Raw genomic sequence first — 11,187 nt, forward strand, 5'->3', positions numbered from 1 at the left:
CAGCCCTGCAGGAATCACTCTCAAACCTGTCATGCCCCAAAGTCTAGGCTTGCCCTCTCTGCTCTGCTCCAGGCTGGAAACCCAACTTTTAACTTTCTTCATTGCTCCTGCTCTCAACTCTTCCATCTCCGTGCATACCCCTCCTCAGTCCCTGGCCTGTGGTGACCTTCAAACTCCATCTGACGTGTACCTACAGCTGACACTTCAGGTAGTAAAAAGTGTGGCTGCTGGCAGACAGTGGCAGAGGGCAGCACTTGGCTCTTGAAGGTCAGTGCTTGGCTACTCAAGACCTGCCTCTCAGGCTCAGGCCAAGCCCAGAGCCTCACATGTTATACCTGCGTGGGTGTGCAGAGGTGCAGGAGGCTGCAGGGCAGGTGCGGGTGGCAGTGGGAATGCCAGGGAGGCAGCACCTCTGATGCGAAGCACCTCTCATCGGCCCAGGCGGAAGGCTCTATAGGCTGGAACGGAACATCAGATCTGGTCCAAACAGGTCATCTAAAAAGTACAGACATCCCCTGTTTTTTGGAAGTTCACTTTATGCCCCTTTGCTTTTACAAGACATCTACATTTGTGCCCTGTTTCCCTAACTGAAAGAAATCCGAAGAGGATTTTTGCTTTCATGAAAAAAGACAAAAAGCGAAAACAGTGTTCAGCATCTGTTTGCAGCAACCCTTACAGAGGCTTTGCACACCCTAAGCAGTGAGAGTGGCACCACTAAGCTCCTTCCCTGGGAACCACACTCAGCATCCCAGCATTAAGTCTCTATAGCTTTGAAGTAGGTCTGCGAGCATCTGTGCTTTATCTCAATTTATTTTGTGCATCTGTTAGCAAGATGTGACCTGAGGTAATTGCTTCTTCACTTAACGCCATTTTGGCTTATGAAAGGTCTCACAGGAACACTCTACTTTTGAATAGTAGGGAAGCCTGTACTTACTTTGGCTTCAGAACATGTCACAAGCAGTCTGGCAGAGTGGTACCTAAAAAGTGTGGGGTGGAACTAGGCATTTGAAATTTGCTATGAAGGCCACTGATTGCAAGGGATTCCCAGGTATCTAATTTTTCAAAAGCAGAAAATCCTTTGATCAAATTACTGCCCCAGACTGTCTCTGAGTCTCCCTCCTCCCTAAACCAGCATCTACCTGTTGAGGATTTCTGGGTGGATCACAGGTGCAGATTTCAATTCCCAGTTCTATTTGTTTAGCCAAACAAAGAGTGCGTGGGCCCCCTTGGTGCCCTCATGAGTTGGAGGGAGCCGGGATGGAGAACTGGGGTCGTTAAGCCCACTCTGCACCTTGCAGTTACTCAGAGCCTACTTGTGGAGTTGAAAGAATGATTACAAATTCATTCTGGCTCATTCCAGTGTCTAGACGGGTGCTGTCCAACAGAACTGAATGTGGCCCACAGATACAAGTTACGTACATATCTTAAAATCTTCTAGTAGCCCCATTAAAAAAAACCATAAACTTCGTATTAATACATTTTACTAAATCCAATATATCCAAAATAATCTCATTTCAATATGTAATAAACATAAAATAATCACGGAGATGTTATATTGGAGTTTTTGGGTTTTGGGTTCAGTTGTTTTTTGCACCACGTCTTTGAAATCAGGAGTATATTTTCACTTAAAGCACATCTCTAATTTGGACGAGCCATAATTCAAGTGCTCAATAGCCACATGTGGCCCATGGCTACCAGAGTGGACAGCATAGGTCTAGACAATAACTAACACTACCAAGAGGCAATATCTAAACCCAGGCAACTTGGAAATCAGGCAAGGACAGAAGAGAGAAAACAAACTACAGCAGGAAAGACCTGGACCAACTGCGCAGACAAGACCTCATAAAAGGTCAGAGGGACCTTGTGTGTATCTTTCCAGAAGTCAAGAGGAGAGCTAAGATGACTTTGGCAGGATTAGGGAAGTTGAACTTACATAGATCGAGAGATCTAGATGTGTCCTGCCTTCAGAGCGGCTCTGGCCCCGTGGAATTTGCTGTAGGTAGAGTCAGACTTCTATCAACCATTTCAGAAGGTCAGTGGGAGAGAGGCAGCCCAAGCCCTGGGGCCTGCTGACTAAGGATGCCTCTTCTTGCCGAAAGGACTTCAAGGGCTGTCAGTAATGGCTTGAGCTTCATTTGGTCTTTGAAGATAGAGATTCATTATCATTTCTTGAGATGTCACAGATACATTTAAGGGAGTGAGACCTGCATCTCACGCTCACATAGGTCCCCAGGAGCTCCCACCAAGCCCAGGAACCCTCCGTGCTCCAGCCTGGGCTCCAGCATTCATTGCAGGGGCAGAGGGGTCGGTGCTGTGACTCAAGTTATCACTATATTTTAAGATATTACAACCTGGACGCCATCCCTGGTGACAGCTACTGAAAGGTGCACTGGTGGCCCTCAGGGCGGGAGTCCTCAGGAGGGCTCCTTGTCCCCTAAACCTTTGGGAGAAACAGCTCCCCCACCCCACAACAACTTTCTGAAGTTAATGAGGCTGTGAAGTCATGGATAATATCCTCCATGCAGAGGACTGGTGAGAGCCTTCCACTCAGTCCCAATGCTGTATTCCAGGTCAGCTGTAAGGGGACAAGGTGTACTTGGTCCCCCAGAATGCTGACAAAACAGAACACCCCTGATGCTTGACTGCCCTTCATTCTTGCACAAAGCTATTCAAATAGTCTGTCTGACCACAGACCTGGACAAAACCTGACCTGTCCCCCGGGGAAGGGACGGAGGGAGTGCTTGGTATAGTCATGGCCCCAGGGCAGCCCGGCCACTGGGCTAAGGCCTCAAGCCCCCACTGCCTTCTTGGGCTCCGAAGTGTTAACTCCTGCTCCCCTCACCTTCACCCCGACCCTCAGGCACAGTCCTGGCCTTCAGCCACCTGAACCCCTGCCCACTTGGCAGCCTACAGGCTTCCCAACAAGTGTCTGACCAGCTGCCAATCTCTATTCTCCCCAAGAGCCGTCTGCTCCTCCCTGGCAGCTGTAGTGCCCACTTGGGTTTAAAAATAAACTCACTGTCTGCGTTTCTTCAGCCTGACCCCTGTAACTTCCTCCAGGTCGAGCCTGATCTTAGCAGCCTCTGAAAATAAGGTACCATCATCATTCCAGAGGCCACCACAGGGGATATATCCACTGAGAACAGACTATATGAAGTTTGTCCCAGAAAATTCTGTTTTGTTGTGAGACACCGGTCACTTCTCTAATCTGAAGGTCACTCCTGGGTTAAGGATTTAAGCCAAGTGTGGGGTGGTGGGAGGCAAGGCTGCTCTTAGGGAGAAAGAGACTCCCAGGCTTGCCCAGGTTGACATCATTACAAAATCGAAGTCCCCAACCTCAGCTGGGCGCTCACAGCAACAGTGCAGGGACACCTCCACTTACCGGTGGGTGCTCTTCTGTCTCCCCACCATCTAATCCCACCTTCTTTGCTCCCTACAAAACTCAGCCCATCCCATCCCTTCTCACACAGGTAACCTCTCCCCTCCTACTTCACACTCAGTCTGAAAGCCCACCCTTAAGGCCCTGCCAGAGCCCCATTTGCATTCTTACTAGTGCTCTTGGGTCCTTTCTCCAAGGGTCAATTCCTCCTTACTTTGAACTCCAACCCCTCCTACCTTCTCAGGATATCATTCTGCCATTTACCAATCCTTTCCTCTGATATCCTCTACTTCTTCCTAAACTCAAGACCTTTCCAGGTGTATATATCTATCAGAATTCATCAAATTGCATATCCAAAATATGGGTAGTTTACTGTACAGGAATTATACCACAATAAAGGTGTTAAAAATAATAAATAAATAAAGTGAAATGTTAAAAAAAAAATAAGAGCTTTCCATCCTTAAAAACAGCGGGGAGGCTTTAGCTCAGTGGTAGAGTGCTTGCTTAGCATGCTCAAGGTCCTGGGTTCAATCCCCAGTACCTCCATTAAAACAAACAAACAAACAAACCTAATCCCCCCCCAAAAACAAACAAAAACAAAACAACCACTACCAAAACACCCTCTGGCCACCAGCCCACATCCTCATTGCCACACTTCTTGATAGAACTGGCTGCTCCCACCATAGCATTTCCTCACCACTCATCCAGTCCTTGGACAAACACTGGAGGCTGCCGACTCCAAATCCATCTCCTCCATCATCCGGATCCTGGCAACGGCCAGCTCCATTCCTGGCTGTGACCTCTCCAGTCACTCCTCAACCCAGAGTTCTGGCTCAGCTGCCTATCCCCTACCTGCCTCTCCAGCTTTACAGGTCCACATTTCCCACCAAGCTCCAACTCTGGGGATCTCCTTCAGTTCCTTGAAGATTCTCATCCTGGGATCTTCTCCCCACTTATGACTTGACCTTCATTTATCCGGCTCTTATTTATCCTTTAGGTTTCAATGTATGTGGCTTTCTCCAGAAAGCCAGCCTGGTTTGGGTGTCTCCCCCTACATGCTCTTAGAGCACTTCCTAGTTGTACTTTCTAGAGTAGAGCTCTCAGTGCACTCCATCCCGATAGCCTGTGCACACCCCCTCAGACAGCGTCAGCCCCACGAATGCGGGGGAGCAGAGCCTGCCTTTCTCAGGGTCACATTCCCAGCATGTAATGTGGTGCTTGCAACATTCATGGCGCCTAACAAATGTTTGTCAAATGAGAAAAAGCAGCACCATCCCAAAGACTAAATCAGGCTGGATTGGATGGCTGTGTGTTGGGCTAAGAGGAGAAAAGACAAACATAAATTTGGACCTGGAAATTCAGACTGTCTCACAACAGTTTTGTTTAACTGGAATTTAACCTGGATTTGGAGTGACCTTTGGGATGTGGAAGCAAAAACAGTTTTATCTGAGTCACACCTCATTTCATAAATTTCTTTCCCAATGCACAACAGAAATAACTGACTTGTTGCTGTAAAGAAAGTATTTGGATTATATCCCGAAACCCATCCTCAACCCTCTTAGCCTTTCTAGATTTATTGGTGGAAACATCATTCTTCCCACCAGGCGCCCCCATGTATGAAGCCTTAGAACTCACAGCCCCTCGTGTGTTTACTGTGGGCCAGGCACTGGCCAGCATCTCAGCTGATGCTCACATGCATCAAATGTGGCAGGGCTACTACTAGACCTTGATAAGGAAACCCAGCCTCAGAGGCTTGGACTTACTCTTGGGCTCAATCGCCCCCTTGAACTCACTCTGCTGCTGGTAACACTTATCTAACATTGTTAACCTTGATGTAAATGTCCTATTTCCTGCATCTCTGTAAAGGCATCATGGGGCGGGGGGTCCTCGTTTTTCATCTTTTTGCATCTTCCACAGAGTTTTTATGCAGGGCACACCTAACAGCCTTGTTGGTGGGGGCACTAACACATGACACCCTGTGCCGTTCCTGTGGTCCAGAGCGGAGATGGCAGAGCTGTGAGGCAGAACAGGCCTGCTGGCTCCAATATAAGAGCCAACCGCTTGCTTCAAAGGACTTTTATGGGCTCTCCTCTTTTCTGAGTAATTCATAAATGTCAAAAATTTATACTGTTTACTTACTAAAATACTTGCCCAGCATCTCCAGGAGCTTAAGGGGGAAAGAACAAAAGACAGAAAGAAAAAATATTCTAATAATCAGTGTTGCTTAAAAGGGGATGGAGACTAAAACCCTGTTTATTCAGACAGAATTGCAGAATCTGGAGATGAGAGGGACCTAAGAAAGTTTCTGTCCAACTGCCTCCTTGATTCCTTCTACAAAACCCCCAATTTAGCCTTTGCGTGAATTCCTACAATGAGGGGAAACACGCCACCTCAAGAACCTACAGATTCTTTACCAGAAAAATTAAATTGCCTGGGCACATATACAGAGGGAGCTCTAATCAAAAAGATACATGCACCCCAATGTTCATAGCAGCACTATATAAAATAGCCAAGACATAGAAACAACCTAAATGTCCTTGATAGATGACTGGATAAAGAAACTATGATATATTTATAAAATGGAATACTACTCAGCCATAAAAAAGAATAAAATAATGCCATTTGCAGCAACATGGATGGACCCGGGGATCATCATTCTAAGTGAAATAAGCCAGAAAGAGAAAGACAAATACCATATGATATCACTCATGTGTGGAATCTAAAAAGAAAAAAACAGGACACTAATGAGCTTATCTACAAAACAGAAACAAACAGACATAGTAAACAATCTTATGTTACTGGGGAAAAGGGGGTGGGAAGAGATAAATTGGGAGTTTGAGATCTGCAAATATTAAGTAGTATATATAAAATAGATAAACAACAAGTTTTTTCTGTATAGCACAGGGAACTGTATTCAGTCTTACAGATCTTGTAAGTAACCTATAATGAAAAAGAATATGAAAACAAATATATATATATATATATATATATATATATATATATATATATATATATATATATATGTATATGTATGACTGAAACATTATGCTGTATACCAGAAACTGACACACTGTAAACTAACTACACTTCAATTAAAGAAAAAATAACTTAAATTGTAAGCAAATTCTACCTCCCTCCAATTTCACCCCACTAGTGTCCTCTTCCTAGGACAGTGCTTTAACTGCAAAGACTATTGCTAATTCCCCAATTCAAGTTTTCTTTTCCTCAGGCTAAACATCCTTTCCAATCCCTTAAGTGCTCCTCACGGGCCATGAACCCAGACTTTGCCCTGTCTTGTCATTTCCCTCTGGACATGCTCCAACCTACCCATGAACCTCGCAAAGCATGTTGCCCAGAAATAAAGAGAATACTCCAGCACATCATGACCAGTAGAGCAGAGTGGTGGGCCCATTACCATCCTTGATAAGGAAATCTCACTTCTACAGAAGCAGCAACTGTGCTCTGATCAGACCACAACAGGAATGTGTATTTATTGGCCTTCATCCTACCATGACTTGGCCTAAATCTGTAGATATCAAATCTGAGAAAGTTATGCGAGCCAAATTTAATATAACTTTTAGTTTTTAGGAAGGGGCCAAAAACCATGTCAATCCTTGCTCAAAGAATGAATTACATGAAGACACTAGAAATTACACTTGGAGACAACTGAAAATCTACTGTTAAGTACCTGCGTGCCCTTCCCTTTCGGTAAGTGCTGCAAATCCACTTCTGGGAAGCGATCTCTCTTGTTCTCTTGAGAACACAGGGCCGTGTGGAGGGATGCAAGTATCCAGAAGTATGAAACTGAAGGCATCCATGGTTGTGCCATCAAGTAGGGTGGTCATCAGAACAGCGAAGGAGGTCTACAAGTGCTGCTGTGAAAAGCACTCCAAAATGAAGTAAGTGAAAAAACAAGACGTAGAAGTGTTTATAGGATGATACATTATACGTACGTAGGCTGATACATGCGCAGGAGAAGCCCATGGTAGAATTCACAAAAACAGATGAACAGTTATACTTGGGGAGGAAACCTATTGGGAAAGGGATATTTCCTTTTCATCCTTTTAATACAGTTAAATGTATTCAGTACTTTTAATTTTTAAGACATTTCCATGTATGTTACTTTTTAAATATCAGTAAGGATTATCTGAGTGTGGAAGTTATGACTATTTTTATTTCCTACTTTTCTGTGTTTCAAGATGAATTAAGTGCCTGTGTGCTTTTAGAGACAATGCTAATAATGGCTTTTTAGGAAATGGGCAATTATTGATGTCTTTTGTTTTCTCTTTTTTCTTAATTTTCCATATTTTAAAAGAAGCATGTAATACTTTTATAACCAGAAAAAGTCATTAAAACAGAATAACCAAAAACAAGCAGGCAATGATATTTCTATTTCAAAAAGACAAAAATCATTGAAAAAGGATATATTTATTATCTGTTAATTATGCCCCATAAAGTTAATTTTAAGAAGTTGAAAAATCTTTAGAGCTCTTATATTTCAAAAAGTCTGTATTATAATACAGAAATTATTATTTTCATGGAAAATTAATTCATGTACACCAGCAGATGTTCCTGTTAAATTTTTAAGTGTTCCTTTTTCAGACCATTAAGTTCTTTAATTTTGGTGCCAACAATTTGGGGTCCTACAGCCTGCTATTACTAAAGACAGCAATTGTAATTCTGTTGAATAAATGGTTTGCTAAGCAGAGAACAATCATGTGTATATGCTTGTATGTGCACAAACATTTCTGGTAAGAAATTTTAAACAGTGATTACCTCTGAGCAATGGGAATAAGAAGGAATATGAAGGGGGATTTTACTTTTTTATATCCTTTACTATTGGTCAATATTTTATTATTTTGTTTTAGTAAGTTTATTCTTTTTTGTGTTTTTAATTGTGGTAATCACAAAACACATCATGTAAAACTTACCCTCAGTGATTTTTGAAGTGGACAGTTCAGCACAATTCAGTGTTAACGACATTCATACTGTTGTGTAACACATCTCTGGAGCTTTTTTATCTTGCAAAACTGAAACTGTATCAACATTCCCCAGCCCCTGGCAATCACTATTCTTTCTGTTTCCATGATTTTGAGTCCTTTAAATAGCTCATATAAGTGGAATCATACAGTGTTTGTCCTTTTGTGACAGGCTTATTTCATTTAGCATAATGTCCCCAAGGCTCATCCATGTGACAGGATTTTCTTCCTTTTTAAGGCTGAACTAGTCCGTATATGTATATATCATATTTTCTTTATCCATTTACCAGTTGACAAACACTTGAACTGCTTTCACTGCTTGGCTATTGTGAAAAGTGCTGCAATAAACATGGGTGTGTAAATATCTCCTTGATTCTGCTTTCAAGTCTTTTGGGTATATACCCAGAAATTGGATTGATAGGTTAATATTCTTTCTAAAAAGAAGGTTGGCTGCTGGTCTAAATTTGGGTTGACATGGCTATTAAATTGCTACTGATAAAACTATAGACCCCAAAAATGGTGTGCATCAAAAGAGAACTGCTTTCAACAGGGAAGCCCAAAAAACATTCCTCACTGGTAGTTTCTTACTACATTTCTGTGTGAAGTGGCTCAGACTCAGCATATAGTTCATGTTCAGTTTTGCTAACGCTTGACTAAAGTCTTTTCCATCCTCTGTTACCAGGCCTCAGAAAGCACGTCTGAGTTTAATTAAGGTAGGGTTGCCAGTTTTGGCTAGTAAAAATACAGGACACTCAGTTAAATTTGAATTTCAGATAAACAACAAATAATTTTTTAAATATCAGCACGCCCCATGCAATATGTAAAAAATTACTCACTGTTGATTTGAAATTCAAATTTAACCAGGCATATGCTGTGTTTTAGCTGGCAACCCTAAATCAAGGGTGATGGGCTCCTGCCCAGGACATCTATTTCAGGTCAACCGACACTGACCTAGTCACAAGCTTCTCTGGCAGTACCCAGCTGTGCTACGGCGCTTCATGTTCCTCCTTACCGCACAAGAAACCCCCTCCCCACAACTACATGCTCTTAGTTTGTATCTATGCTGAATACTGTGTGCTTCCTTCTAGCTATTTTCTGGGATCATAGCAGACTACTCAAAGAGCTGCCTTGGGTGGCTGCTCACTAAGGTCAATAAAATATAAGAAAAGCAGTCCCCAGCCCATACTGTCTCTTCTAGGTCAAGAAGCACCCCCAAAACAGACCACTGGAACTAAACACCGTAATCATAAGCTGATCTACAATCACGACTGGTTCAATTGCATGGCAGCTCCTTTGTCCATGATCGTCTCCCTATCTGAATGTGAAGTAAACAACCCATTGACAATTTGCACTTACCCTGTTTCCAGGGCTTTGGGCATTAATCGTCCCTTTAAGGAGCCCAAATCCTTGTGCAGACCACTCTGCAGTCAAAAGCTGAGGTCTGTCACTGCTCTCAACAGCACCTGGGTGAAGGATCTAATATCAGTCTTTGCCTGCTGGGCAGAAGCCACAGCTGCAACATGCTTTCAGAAAAATGGGCCAGGCCAAAGGAGCTCCCTGTCAGTGCTTTTCAATGTTTCCAGAGCAAAGATAGAATTTCACTTTCACGGGACTGACTACACAAACTAAAAATAAAATGGAAAAAAGCTATCTAGTTCTGTATCATTTTCCCCCATGGTCAGGTCCCATTCAGGTCACTGGCTATGCACTGAAATCGGTTATGAACAGTTGCTTGGTTCTGCCTTGCCTGGAGTTCAAGGCTGTCAGCCAGCCCATATTCTGTGTGATGGCCCCGCAGAGCAGAGGATACTTGTGAGAGGTTCGGCTGAGGGTAAAGAGGGAATCCGGTCAGCTTTTCCGAAGGCACTAGCAGTGGGCCTCCTTAGGTTTTCTCTCACAATCCCTGAATCTAGTATAAAGTGGGCACAGCATGTCAAGGACGGGCAAGGAAATGTCGCGCCATTTCCTCAGGATTGAGAGGACAAGAAAACAAAACCAAAGGATCCTTGTTACTATGTCATCATCTTTTCCTTGTGTTTTCCAATCCTGAGTCACTATTTCTAATTTCCTCAAAAATGTAATTAAATGTAGGGTAATGACACCCTAAGTAATGACACCAACTCATTCACGTGCACGGTGGGATGGTTCTGGGTCTGGTCAGTCATACACCATAAGTCTGAATGCATATCGGAAGATGTTCTGAAAATGTATGCTTAAACATCTAGTAAGGGACAGCACTCTTCCCCGCAGCCCCAGCCCCTCCCCCAAATCACTGACGGACTTTTTATGCAGCTGATTGTAGACGAGTCTGAATCATCTACTCCAAGCAGTCCTCCACTCCAAGCAGCCACCATTCTGAGCTGGCAAATGACACTCGTGCTATGTCAGGTTAAATTTCCTTGAACAGAGGAGATCATTCACAACAATCCCTCTCCCCCTTTTATTCTGGCCCACACTTTGTTTTTATTTTTTCCCTAAGATAAGTGGTTCTCAAACCTTAATGTACATAAGAATTATCTAGAGAGAATTTTGGGGTCACAGAAATTTTCTGTATATTCCAGTGGTACTTACTCAATTGTATTCATTTGTAAATATACACTAAAAAGGGAAAATTTTACATGTAAATTATACCTGAATAAAAGATTTAACAAAAAAAAATCACCTAGAGAACTTATTACTTCTGATTATGGGGGCCTGAAATAGGTCCAAGGAACCAACATCTTAATTAGCCTCCCTGTTACTTGTCCTCACAGGTGGTCCAATGGTCACATTTGGAAAGAACGCTGTAAGCATAGAAAGGTCTACCCAGCAGGATCCAACCCCACCCCC

Source organism: Camelus ferus, chromosome 16, assembly GCF_009834535.1.
Source record: "Camelus ferus isolate YT-003-E chromosome 16, BCGSAC_Cfer_1.0, whole genome shotgun sequence".
NCBI classification, from domain to species: Eukaryota; Metazoa; Chordata; class Mammalia; order Artiodactyla; family Camelidae; genus Camelus; species Camelus ferus.